The sequence below is a fragment of the Nicotiana sylvestris genome, chromosome 8 (genome assembly GCF_000393655.2).
Source record: "Nicotiana sylvestris chromosome 8, ASM39365v2, whole genome shotgun sequence".
NCBI classification, from domain to species: domain Eukaryota; kingdom Viridiplantae; phylum Streptophyta; class Magnoliopsida; order Solanales; family Solanaceae; genus Nicotiana; species Nicotiana sylvestris.
The window spans coordinates 190592971-190607568 of NC_091064.1; the positions used below are offsets into that span (position 1 = coordinate 190592971).

Here is a 14598-nt window from a genome sequence, read left to right on the forward strand (position 1 = left end):
CACCAAACACACTTAGGCAAGCCTTAGGTGACAATAATAAAAATTGAATCCGCCTTTGTTAGTTAGTAACTGCTACAACCAGCAGGCAGGCCTGAGATCTGAGTTATGTAATAAACTGGTCTGCCTCAACAATTAAAACTCCCCTTGCCTTAGTACTTTAAATTCAGACCCTGATTGTGTTTAAGTCATGCTATTTATGTGCTTTTCTTGAGGAGGTATACATGAGCCTCTTAGTTATTTATATGTTTCCCCTAATGTGCAGTTCTATGTGTTTTTGTATGTCACATTAGCTTTTTCACCTTTTAAAACCTAAAAGTCAGCCTAATATCCCTCCCTGTTAGGAATAGTAATCCTAAGTTCCTCCGAGATAGATAGGAATGGGACGGGTAATAGCATGCAATATTGATCGAGACCAATCCGCGCTTTAATATCCCAACGGGGTGGGAAGGGTAGATATGGATATGATGACCGGTGCGCTAATACCACGTGTATCCCCTCTTCTAAGGAGTGTCATATCGGGTATCGCATTGATGTGATCCATATTATAAATAAACCTAGGACCCCTTTCCTTTTCATTTGCAACTTCTTTTCAAAACTCGTCTTTTAATAATTATTTTTTCAAACTCTTATGTGTTTAAACTTAAATCCCCTACTATTTGAGCCTATACTCGTCTATTTGCTAAATTGCACAAATTCACAAAAACCTGTCTAGCCGGGAACCACACTAGAGGATCCTGAGGGGTGCCTAACACCTTCCCTTTAGGATAATTTCAAGTCCTTATCCTATCTCTGGTTATCAAACAAACTTAAAAGTGAACCTTATAGGTGTCCTAATGCACCTTAAATCATTAGGTGGCGACTCTTCAAATGTAAAAACCCAGTTCCCAAAAGGAATGTGTTGTCCCAAAAAATGTCATAAACCTGATTTTCCGATGCAAAGAGGGAAAAAAGGGGGCGACAAGTTTTCGATAGCCCGCTAGCCAAATGCTTGGGGCCGGGAGATATCAAATACACCTTGAAAGAAGTTCACGAAGGCACTTGCGGGAACCATTAGGGGGCAAAATCTCTGGTTCGAAAATTAATAAGGCTGGCTATTACTAGACTGAAATGGAGAAAGAAGCGAAGGACTTTGTATGAAAATGCGACGATTGCCAGAGACACACCAACGATCCATCAACCGGGAGAACTACTCCACTCGGTCTTGTCCCCATGGCCATTTAAGAAGTGGGCAATGGACATCGTCGGTCCCCTACCGTGGACACCCGATAAGGCTCAATTCATACTATTCATGACCGATTATTTTTCCAAATGGGTTAAAGCTCAAGAGTTCGAAAAAGTCGGGGAGAAAGAAGGCATTGACCTCATCTAGGACCACATAATATGTCGATTTGCGATATCGGTCGAGGTCGTTTTCGATAATGGGAAATAATTCATCGGCAACAAGGTAAATAAATTCTTTGAAGATCACAAGATTAAGAAGATACTATCAACACCTTACCACCCTAGTGGGAATGGACAGGCAGAATCAACAAATAAGACCATATTTCAAAAGCTGAAAAAGTGGTTGGCTGATGCCAAAGGGAAATGGAAGGAAATCCTGCCCGAAGTCCTGTGGGCATACCGTACGACCTCCAAGTCTAGTACCGGGGCCACCCGATTTTTGTTGGTCTATGGGGCTGAAGCCTTAATACCAGTTGAAGTGGGAGAACCTAGCCTCAAGTTCCAATATGTGATAGAAGAGTCAAACTGCGAGGACATGATCACAAGCCTGGAAACTATTGGATGAAAGGCGGGAGGCTTCCCTAGTATGGTTGGCCGCCAAAAACAACGAATAGAAAGATACTACAACCGAAGAGCCAACCTCTGACACTCTAAGATCGAGGACTTGGTGTTGAGGAAAGTAACATTACATACCCGGAACCCGAACAAGGGAAAGCTGGGACCAAATTGGGAAGGACCATATCGAGTCGTCGGAATTACCGGCAAAGGCTCATACAGACTCAAAGCAGGAAATGGTGTGCAACTACCGAACAACTAGAACATGAGACACTTAAAGCAGTACTACTCCTAAGGTACGAACTAAATTACTCTTTAATCATGTTATGAGACGGAATAACATTTGCAGGCAAATGGCCAAGGATGGATGTGGCTATTAGGTCTGAAAGCACGCGTTGCACTTCTTTTCCCTTGAACCGGTTTTGTCCCAAAATGGGTTTTTCAACAAGGTTTAAAATGAGGCAAGAATAAAACATTTGTCCCAAAATGGGTTTTTCAACAAGGTTTAAAATGAGGCAAGAATAAAACATGCTAACTTAGATTCGAAGACCGGTCTTAAACCGGAGTCAATGATCATTCACTTCATATCAATAGTATCTGAGACATCTCAAGCTCGACCTCGAATACTGGGGGCCATTACCCTCGAATTAAGTATAGCAAAGAAAAAAGAAAAACCTTGTATGCTAGAAGCTAAGGCTTGGTGGTCAGGATTCATTGTAAAGGACAAACGGCCGTATGAACTGTGCTCACATAGTCCACTCAAGCCATGATACAAGTTTTTATGCTCTTTCGATCATGTACTTTACACACTGAGAAATGAAAGAAAGTTTCGCCTTCCTATTAAGCATTTTCTTGCTTCTTTAATTCCGGATCCTAAGAGCCCATGGACTATCGAGCCCATGACCTGCCCCTACTTGGGGAGTATCGATTCCAAGGGCTACCCCTACTCGGGGACTGTCACCTGAAGAAAATCCGTACAACCCGGCTATCAAATCCTGGAGGCACCAAACCTATTAGGCGGTGCCCAAATACAAAAGTCTATGGCCACCCTAAAAATGGTTCGGAGACGTCCGAAGCTCGTAATCAAAAAGTAAGGCCTTTATAAAAACTCTAAATTTGCTAAAAGGTTACCCTCGGCCAAAGTATCGTCTAAAATCACTTAAGCATCTTGAAAACTTCCAATCACACCAAGGTTTCAAAGCCTCGAGCAAACAAAGTTGTATTGAAGTCGGGATCCATTCGGACCTCTGAAAAACGAGCGCCCCATCACTACATTTGATTCTATGCTACGACATTAAAAACATTACATGAATAGAAATTATAAAAAAATGCTGGAAAAGTAAAGACACGATATTGCCAAAAAGGGGAAATTTCATATATATTCTGAAATATATTTACAAAGGCCCAATAAAAATGGCCTCAAAATAAATAGAAAAAAATATACATAAGGGAAAAACTAAAAAAGTACTAAGGCATCTACGCCTGGCCTTCACCGGGGCCTGACTCATCGCTAGAACCATCGGAGCCCTCGGATCGCTCGGAACCATCGGAGCCTTCGGATAGAGCTCCTTTTCCTCGGCCTTGAGCTATTTGGCTTCCTCGATCTCGCCAGACGGGTCGAAACCTCGGGTGTGGATCTCTTCAACGGTCTCTCTTCGGGACAGCCGCTTCACATATTCAGCCTTTGTCTTTAGGCGGGTCTCGACTACCTCCACATTGGCCTTGTATTGGGACACCATTTCTTTGGCATCAGCGGAGGTTATGTCCAATTTGGACTTCAGTGCCTCATATCGTCTACCGAGGGAATCCCGCTCTGCGACGGCCGAGCTCAACTGTACTCGGAGACCATCATTCAACTGAGACCATTTGTCAGTTTTGTCCTTCACCGCCTGAAGTTGGTTCTCAACAGATGCCAGCTCCACCTTCGCGGTTTCCTTCTCTGAAGCCAGCATGTCCATTCTTCCTTTCCACCCTTCGGCCATGGCCTTGACCTCGTTCATATCGGCTCAGAGCTGGTAGATCAGGTTGATTTTCTGTTGGACCAGCGAGGTTGTGTTGTTAGTCACCACGACTAGCTCCTCGTTTTTAGCTTCAAAGACCTTTACCTTTTCAACCAGGTTGACATGTTCCCGCTTCAGAGTCTAAACTTCCTTCTAAGCCTTTTCTAGCTCGGCCTGGAGGCCTTTGAAAGCCCCGTCCTGTCACTCACTGAGAAGCCTGTACATGTCCTTCTTCCAGACCTGCTGTTTGAGCTCGAAATCGAGCTGGTTGATTTCCAAGCGGTACCGGAGGAAGCTCTCATGGTGAAGTACTGAGGCCTATAAAACAACGAAAACAGTAAGAGACATCAAAACTTAAGCGGAATTCACAAGGTGGTGTAATAGTGTTGATGTCTTACCCGGTTCAGCGCCTGTTGCGCCTCATTAAAAAGACTTGATGCGCCCTAGTTCATCTTTTCCTGGTCCTCCTCGGTCACCAGGCATCGAAGGTAGCTGGATACGCCCACCGGAGCGGATAAGACCCGAGCATACTTCGGGACTGTAAGAATGACTGTTCTCTTGCGGCCGAGGTCCATGCTCGGTGCGAGAAACTGCTTTACTAGTTTTAGGTCGAATTCGGCCCGCCAGCTCCCAAGGGCACATCCTTCTTCGGGATCTCCAGGTCACCCAGCCCAGAAAAGTCCTCCAATGTTGACATGTCCATACCATTGAAAAGGGAGTTTAGGGGTCATCTGAACCCCGCACTCCTTCACTTGTTCTTTGCCCACTTAGGTCTCCTCGAGCATGGACTCGGTATAGGAGGGCATTTCTATGATTTCTATGACACTAGACGCCTCCTTAGGAGCGGGAGTGGCTTCCTGAGAGGTCACAACCTCCATCTCCCCTTTAGGTTCCCGAACCTAAAGAGAATTGACCTCGTGGACCCTTTTATTGGTCGTCGCCTACTCCCATGTGGGGGTTGATCTGTGGGAGATGAAGATGTCGTGTTCTTCCGACTCAGTCCTGAGCCGATAGAGATAGTCAGGGTTCGGTGCTCTGGACTTGTTATTCTTCTTGGGCTTCCGGGCCCGAGTGGCCGCCCTTTTCTTCCTCTTTCCCTTGGGTTCGGAGAACCCGAGGACTTTCTCTTTTTCTTCTTCTCCTCCTTTGCGGCAGCTCCGGGCTGTCCCTAGACGGAGGGCTCAGTGAACAGACGGATCTTCATCCTCATCGAACAGCCTAAGTTCAGTGGTCTTAGGTAGACATGCAAGAAAAAGGGAGAAGTTAACACTATATAAGTTAAAAGCGTGATGATAACAATTTCGGGAAGGAACCTCACCATGACAACGGGCCTCCTATCTGCCCTTTGAGAGATTGCTCCATGTGCGCTCAAGGTAAGGCATCTGCTTACAAATCCCCTCGATCCACTCCTTGAATCGGGGGATTGCATTTGGAATTCGGGCAACGGCTGCACGACCACAAACACAAGCGATGAGAAAAGAAATAGAAGGGAGGACTGCCCAAGAACGACAGTACTTACGTGATGCGTTCCACTCCTCAGGGAATGGTAGAAACTCAAGGGGAATCAGGTCTTCGGTCTTCACCTGAACAAACTGCCCCTGCCAACCTCGGTCTCAATCCTCATCAATGCTCAAGAAAGGAGCCTTGTATGCTCAGCGGACGAGCTTGGTCAGTTCCCCTCAAAAGATTCGGGGACTATATAAACAGAGTAGGTGGTCGAGGGTGAACTAGCGAGACTCAGTGTTGTTTACGAAGTGGCGCAAGAGGATCACGATCCTCCAGAAGGATGCGTGGATTTTCCCGAGACACACCCCGTATCTCTTGCAAAAAGCAAAAACTACGGGATCCACATGTGCAAGCGTAAAAGGGTAAGTGTAAACACTCAGATACCCCTTCACGTGAGTGGTTATATCATTGTCGGGCCCAGGGACAACCATTTCTTTACCCTCCTACTTACAATCCGCTCGGACTATGGGTAAGGTTTCTTCAGTGACAGAGCATATGTATCTCGATGCTCCTTCACCCCAGTCGTGTTGGCTAGAGAACTTCTCGACCTTGAAGTCATCCTTAATTGAACAGCCCCCGGTATAAAGCTTTTCATGGGGGGCTCTAGGGCCACCTCGGGAGCAGCCACTTTGGCATCTGCGGCCGGGTGGGAAGATGAAGGGGCAGCCTGTTGAGGAACTGATTTGAAAGTTTTAGCCACCATGATTTGGGAAGCTATGAAGATTTGAAGGAAGAGTATGAAGGTTTTATGAAACAAGTATGAAGGTTTGAAGAAAAGAGTATGAAGGTTTGAAAGTGGGATGAAGATCTGAGTTAGAAATCTAAGAAAAAATATGAAGACTTGAAGATTAGAGATGAAGAAATGAAGATTTGAAAAAGTTGAAAGCCGCTAGAAAATTCGAAGGTAAAAGCTAGGATCAGAAAGTGAAAGAAGTATAAAAGGCCGAAGCTTTTATAGGGAAAATGTAATCAATACACGACGTTTCACATTCGAAGGCAACCAGGCGATGATCGACACTTGTCCGAAGTCAGAACGACGCGACTGATGGGACGTTTCAGCTTATCCGTCATTTCGGTTGTAACGTACGAAGGAAAGAACCGTGGTTCATCTATCATTTCGGAAAACCTACTCTTTGGAAACGAGGGGACTATCTGTATATTTGTGAAACCGGGGCTAACACATACCCCGATTTTCCGGCGGGTCAAACAAAGCAAGAGTATGAATACATGGGATCGAAATCGAAGCTGAGAACTTCTTGTACAGAGGCCCGAACGGAGTGCTCGCCATCGGACTTGATAAAACGACGCACCCCGAACCTGGGATGAGTTCTGAGACTTCGGGGAAGCAAATGAACGATTGTAGGCGACAGATAGAGGGCCGTGACATCTAGAACTAGCCGGATATCACGGCGCGGATCTCGCTCGATGGCGATTACGGATCAATAATTAACGAGAGAAGAGGATTTTTACCCCTTTTTAGACTTGTACTAGCGGTGAAACTCTCCTACTATATAAAAGGGAAGTTTTTTCTTTGATAACCCACATTGTAACACGCAAACCATGGCAATACAAATTTGTTTTTTCTGCTTTCTAGCTATTGAAATATTCTTATTTTATTGTTGTTCTTCATATATATTTGGCTCCGAATCAAGGGTCCGATCAAGAATAAAATTACTATTCAGCCCAAATCCAAGCCCGGGCGTAACATCATAATTGGTTTGGTTATTCATTCCATATTTAACTCGTTTATCTAACATTCTCGATTATTTCTACTGTATCAATCCACATATCCTCAAAACCACGTATAAATTCAATTATTATCCTTTAGGGTAAACAATATTAAATAACCTTTTAAAGTTTTTTATTGGATTAAATTATTTTTCTGACAGAAATTCGCTCAAAATAGGATACTACGCCTAGTGTTGCCCAAGGGAAGAAATGAATAGTCATCTGAAGGCTAAAGCAAAGAATCACAAGGCTAAAGTCCAACATAATGAAAAGCTCCACGGTACTAACTAATAAGCTTTACATTCCAATATCTTTGTTTTATGTAACTGTTGCTCCCAAATTATTCAGAAATCTTAACCAAAGTGTAAACATATAATATTATATAACAGAAACTATGTATCAACCAAAAAATCACAATTATTTTAACTGTATATACAACTACTGGTACTCCAATAATATTTTCTTCTTTCAGTGCTCGTCCTTCAACACAACACAAGGTTTGACTCAATATTGCTATCATCCTTTGCCGAGGTGAAGTGGAGACTGAATTTCAGCAGCAAGAAGACCTTGATCATCACCCAAATTGCTTCTTTATACCTCTCAAATCCTTGTTAGTCGTGAAGGCAGCCCAAATAAGAGATGATAAATTTAAGAATATCAAGAGGCAAATAAGTGACGAGCCTCCACATAAATGATTATGCCCACCCCCAACTGATTCCTTTTATCCTGACAAAGTCCCAGTTTGAATATACAACAAAATCTCACGTAGAAATGTTCAACAACTTACCAACAACCCCAACAGATTGGGCTTCATGTAATTAAGATAAGTTAATGTTAAAATAAGCTGTGGTGTATCTAGTACTTTGATGTGACTAATGTTGAAATGCACAAGCGAAAACTGTATCTCAATGTTAATAAAATCTGAAGAGGTAAGGCACAATAAAAAATATTATCAATACCTTAAACAATAGGTAATATGAAAGTCCTTTTTAAAGTTTAAAATTTATTGGGGTAGAAATTAAGCAAAAAATGCTCCAAGTATAATGAAAAACTCTACAAAGTGAATTCAATATCAGAATAAGCCACTAAATACCTTGACTACCATAGTCTTATGTGTAGACTCGTCTTAATAACTCAGAAAAATGAGCAGCTAGAATAGTTTCTTCTTGGGATTGAACTATATCTCCCATTTTCTTCTACCATATCTCTTGTTCTTTTGTTGTCTTTCCTATGCTACCAGTCTTCCAGTGTTGTTTCTTAACCTCACATAATAAAGAAGCATTTTGTATGGTTGAGTTTATAGGTAACCCAGTGGACTTTGACACTTCTGGTTCTTCTTGGTCTACCTATAATCTGTAGTAGAATATTTTCATCCACATCTTTTTATCCTATCACTATAACTTCATTCTCAAGATCACTTAGTTCAACAACTATGTGCAATATACCCCTTCTTTTACTCCGGTTAAAGATTTCTTCAGAACATGGGCATCGCCTAACACCAAAATTTTAGATTAGTTTCTACCATTTTCGATGTTGAAAATGGGACCAATGTAAATCTACCGGCTAGCTAAAAATCACTTAATTATAAAAACTTTACAACCTTCTACAACAATAGTAGAAAATCAACCATGAGATAACAATTGTCTATTGCCTAAGCTGTTCAAATGCAGAAACAAAGACGCATGAAATTCAAGTTCCACAGAGCAGGGGAAAAAATATCAACAGGAGCATCAGATCTGCAATACCTTTTTCAAGTCAACTAATATCAAAGAACTAACACTTCTTCATGTGACTGAAGCTCCTAGTTAGTAGGCAAAGTCCCTTCAATTCAAAACAGTCAATGCAGATTCTGGAATGAGGCCATCCGCATTTCTTTTGACTATATTGAAAGTTCAAGCTTTGAAGCTAATCTTCAGGCGGTCCTTTCAATTTTCCATAAGACTGCACCGTCGAGCCATATGCGCCCTAGTCCCTACACCTAGTAATTTCAACATAGAGCATGAATATATGTGGTAAATTAGTAAACTATGAGCATATATCAAATTTTGAACTCACAATTACAAAAGTTGGCAGGAAAATACTTCCAACAGTGTTACCAGCATATGCAATCTAGGATATACTTGTAATCCCCTGTTTTTTAGGGCAAATACATTATCAGCTCCTCAAACGTGTTTCAATATTTCATCTAGCAACCTAAAACCTATGACCTTTTAAAAACTTGACCTCTATGGAACATAGTGTGTGCACTACCTTGATAACATGTAATACAGAGTCGGCACTATCTTGCATTAAAATTGACATCTACTCTAAAGTGTAGACAGTAACAGAAGCTTAGAAATCTAGAAAACAGGGAAAAACAAAATGTTTCAGAAGTATCAGAAGTTCTTGCCTTGTATAAAGGCATCTCCCAGCAAAGGACCGTTCAAGGAAGACAAAGAGAAAGAGAAAAAGATATTGATGTCCGTAGAAGGAGCACTTTGGTGTCATGACTCCGCCCTTCATTGCAGGGTAAAAGGGGAGACGGTTCCCAAGGGGTGGCTAGTTCGAGTAAGAGAGACAAATAGAGATAATGTCCTTTTTTCTGAGAGACCCCATATCTCAAGGCACATCACGACCTACAGGCAACAAGCCATCACATGTTGGATGGTATTTAATTTTCTATTATCCAATATGGTAAAACTGTCAGTTCAAAAAAATTCAAGAAAAAAGGATGAAGAAATAACCGTATTTCAAAAATACTCATTCAGTCATTTAAGAAGTTCTTACTGGCACCAGTTGTATGGTAGGCTGGCTGTTCTATTTCTCTGCAATCATGTTGTTCGCAAGTAAACAAGACAAATAGCTTTTACACAAAGTTAAAGAATTGAGCAACTGATTATTAAATACATTGAGATAGCAATGTAAAAGGAAGTGGAAGAATAAGTAGATGGTCAAATCTATGATATCGAATAAGATCATATAAGCATTAAGATATAGTAATATGATGGAAACCCCTTACTACTGAACTTCTTTCCGAAATTGAGGTAAGTAAAAGTCCATTCTCAACCTCGTTGACAATTTGACAAAAAAGAAACAAATGTGAATATTTGTAAGAGATTAAGCAAAATAAACATGAGTAAAAGGACGAAATAGAGCAGAAATTCATCCAAATTGGAGATAGTGAAAGACTTACATGGACGTCTTTGGATAATTTCATCATAAACAATATTATATGTCGAATGGATATCGTGGTTGGCTGGTTGGCTAGTTGGCTAGTGTGGATGGACGAATTGGCACTTTCACGGAGTTTGAACTCTTTGCTCTCGATAAAGCAAATCAGTTATTTTAATGACCTGCAATAATTAATTCAGTGAACAGAAAACACTTGATGAAGCTAAATACAAATTTAAGTTCAAGAACTCAAATCACCGTGGGACAAAAACATAACCAAAACAAAGATACAAATTACAAGCTACAGAGGCACTATTGGTCCATGTATCAGATACATGGTTAAAAGATGGATTGTAACTTTTAGTGACTTATCAGATTCTCAAACATATCCTATGCTACATACACAGTTTGCCTCGGCAAAATAAAGCCAGTAATTACATCATGTATAGCCACACTTAAATTCATCGTCATGCAAAGTGTCTATTCTGAAGAATTCCAAGAGAATCAAAATTGTCTAATCAACAACTGGTTGGATGGCAATTGCCCCCACTCTATAGAAAAACTTACTCATTTATTGCGCGGAGGAGAAACTCATGGCAAGATGGAGTTTTACGGGAGTATAAAGATTAAATACAATTGAGTGGTCAACGGCATAACAGAACGAACACGTAAATGCAGCATGTTTGCCTATAAACGCCCTTTTTTCAAATCAAACAAGTAGATACCTGATGTCCTGATCTTTCACTTTCTGCAAAATAATCAGGTAAATCGTAGTTGAAAGGCATGGAACTAAAAACCCCAAATAAAAACAGGAATACACAACTACATGCATAAATTGCAGCATATAAGAAGTGACAAAATTGAAGAAAACACCGTTCCATCGAGCTCGCAGATTGGAAGCGAATATGGTATAAGAATCACTCATTTTAATCGATAAACTTGATGAAACAAAACTAAACTATGGGGGAAATGTAACTTTTGGAGTTTCCACTCTTAATCACAGAGCAAGTAAAGTCAACCAAACTATTACCGGAGAAAGCAAATAACAGCAATTTAGATTACAAATTTAGACCTTTCCTGAATAAATAACCGAAAAAACAAAATAAAACAAACAGAAAGGCCAATGCATAGTGCAAACTAACCAGTTCACTGTTGGAATCGAAAAGCCTACTCTAGACAAAGAGGAATTGAAGACGAAGAAACAGATGAAAGTATAGAGTATAGGTGTTAAACGGGTGGGCCGGGCCGGGTCGCTTTTTTTTTTTGACCCGTACGAGTTACGGGCCGGGCCGGGTTGATTCTTAACGGGTTCGAGTTTATTCGGGTAAAAATTGAACCGTACGGGTTACGGGTTGAGGGGGCCGGGCCGGGTTTAGTGTATTTTTTAAATTTTTTTTGTATTTTGTACAACTATTGTAAGGTATATTAATATAAAGAATACAAGTAAGATGGAAAAAAATTGCACTTATAAATTTCAAGTGCTACATTTATTTCAAACTTTCAAATTGAAAGGTTTACATTTAACAAGTAAATTAACCAAAAAAGAATAAATTCAAAGGTTTTGCATTGCCTTAGTAAGTTCTTCATAATCAATATGAACTGAGTGACCTTCTTCTGGAGTGTTAAATTCGGATGGGTTACCATGTGTTAATATATCTCCAAGTTCCTCGTCTTCTGGGCTATCAACATCTTCACGTCCTTGATTTCTTCGTTCCGATCTAATCCAATCTCTGAAACATACTAAAACTTCCAAAGCAATGCTTCCCAATGAGTGACGGGTGTCTCCAAGTTGTTGTCTTGCTTGGCTAAATGCACTCTCTGATGCAACAGTTGAAATTGGCACATTCAGCACGTCCCGAGCCATAGCGAAAAGAACAGGAAATTGCTTTCCATTCTCATGCCACCATCCCAACGGTGAAAATTCCTTTGTGCGAGGCTCTTTTTGCTTTTGCAAGTAGAATTGAAGTTCATCAATGTTCCTGCTACTGGTTTGAGTGTTAGAAAATGTAGAAAAAATATTAAAACTATCAAGGCCTTCTTCATCATCCACAGTAGCAGAAGTGGTACAATGCATAGTGGGATTAACATTGCTTACATTAAGAGCAGCATCATCAATTACATTTGCATAATAATTGTATAATTGTTGTAAATATTCATTTAGTTTGTTCATACAAGTATATAAATCTGGGGTTTCAGTTGGTCCAATCTCCATATAAGTATATAAAGCATTCATTAATTGGTGACAATCAGACATCTTAATAGAAGGATTTAAAACGGAACCAATTAAGTAAATCGGAGGAATTGGAAAGAAATATTTTTTGAATTTTGCTTGCATTTTTTCAACAACATCCCTATATTTTTCTTTCTTCTTAAATTCAAAGAGTAGAAAAGAAATTTCAGCTATATGTACTAAAGCCATAGTAACAGTAGGGTAATATGCTCCAGAAAACTCAACAGTAGCTGTATAAAATTTATGTAAAAATTTAACAACATCATTAATGATCTCCCAAGTAGTAGTTGTTAACATACGGTTTGGATTAGTACAATGCGCATTAGCAACTTCAGTTATTGGGAATCTATATTTGTAGCAACATTTTAAAAATATATATGTATAATTCCATCTAGTAACAATTTCGTCTGGCATGAATCTGGGTTTAAGGTTATACTGGACACACTTATTCTTAAATTCCTTTATTCTAGATTGTCTATTATTTCCTTGAATAACACCAACTGCTTTTCTAACATGAGTAATCTCAGTTGAAAATAAATCAAGGTCACTTTTAACAATTAAATTATAAGCATGACATGCACACCTAACATGAAAAATTTCATCAAGAGGTGGTGGCAAATGCAGTTTTAATATTGAAATTGCGGCATTATTGTTAGAAGCATTATCAAAACACATACACAATACTTTTTGCTTGAGATTATAAAATTCAACAACTTTACAAATAGTACTACTTATAAACGTAGCAGTATGACTCTGGTCTTCATCATATCTAAAAGCGATAATACGTTTTTGCATACAAGTACTATCATCTATCCAATGACATGTAATTGTCAAATAATTATTTCCATTAACAGCATGGCCAATATCAGAAGTTAGAGAAACTCTACAAGGAATGTGGCTAAACAAATAACGTATGTATGTTTGATATGTCCATGAAGTCTAAAGATATCAGCTCTACAAGTACTTCTAGGGATACCTTTAAATAAAGGATTGTAAATCCTTTGAATATACATAATAAGATATGATGAAGAAGCAAAAGAAAAAGGTAGACAACCCAAAGTAATCATTTTTGCTAACTCCTCACGATCCTTCATTTTATCATATTTCACAATACCACCAGTAGTAGGGTTTAGAGTTGATTGATTTCCATCTCCAACAGATCCCCATTCTATAGGATGCTCAATTCTCATGTCTACTAAGTGTCCTAGTCCCCCCTAATTGACCCCCAGTCTTATGTTTAAAAGTATCATTATAAAGTTTACATTTAACTCTATCAGTACCTTCTATTTCCTCAAAGAATTTCCAAACCTTACTTCTTTTTCTACGATTACTAGTCGGGGCCACAGGTGATCTACTACTAGCAACACGACCACCACCCCTGCTAGCAGCTCCAACACTACTAGGTGTAAGTGGTATCTCATCTTCCATTTCTAATTCATTATCATCTATACCAAAATCTTCCTGCAATTGTTCATAGTCTATATTATTATCAGGTAATGTTTCAGGAATATCTGGAGAGGTATTTAAATTACTACCAGATGCTGAACCTGAAGTACTACCTCTTTTTTTATTTCCCCGATTAGTAACTTTGTTACAAACTCTTTTTGCAGCATTAAACATATTGTAAAAATTTAACTACTAGCAACAAAACAAATAAATATGCAAGTAAAATAGTAAATAAGAGAAAGAGTTGGAGGGAGTGCACCGAATTCGGCAATAAATTGAGCACTTGATGATTCCGCAACTCAAATGTTACCACGAAGAAACGTCAATTCTTCCAATTTTGAAGTTCAATTGTTCAAACTTCAAAAAATAAGTACTACGATAAATTAAATTCCAATAAAAATAGCCAAATAGTTGATTGCACTTTAATAGGTGAAGAATGAAGATTGAAGAATGAGAGAATATGAGAATTGAGATTGAGAATTGAGTGAAAAAATGAAGAAGAGGGAGGGGTATTTATAAATTTTGAAAGGGGGGTTAATTTTTTTTTTAAAAACCCAAAATTGGGCTATTTGTGCAATTCACCCGTTGGGCAACGGCCATTTTTTGAAATGGACCGTTGCCAACGGTCAGATCTGGCCCAAATTAAAAAAAAATTAATTTTTTTTTACCGTTAAACCGGGCCGGTTAACCAGTTTACGGGTACTGTTCACCTAACGGGTTGGACCGGTCTGGGTAATCGATATTTTAATGGTAAACGGACCA

The 14598-nt window shown here is 39.7% G+C and overlaps 1 long non-coding RNA gene across 7 annotated transcripts; it reads right to left on the bottom strand.

Annotated features, from left to right (window-relative positions):
- Positions 1-7273: 7273 nt before the first annotated feature.
- Positions 7274-11347, bottom strand: LOC104215791 (uncharacterized). Of its 7 annotated transcripts, XR_011401760.1 has the most exons (6): positions 11303-11347; positions 10009-10342; positions 9734-9814; positions 9066-9625; positions 8756-8988; positions 7274-7617 (listed from the first exon to the last, which is right to left on the bottom strand). It is a non-coding gene; the product is annotated as an uncharacterized lncRNA (long non-coding RNA). The 7 variants fall into 7 exon arrangements; XR_011401755.1 differs by having other exon boundaries at positions 9734-10342; XR_011401756.1 differs by having other exon boundaries at positions 9066-9140; positions 9400-10342.
- Between the last annotated feature and the right edge of the window lie 3251 nt (positions 11348-14598).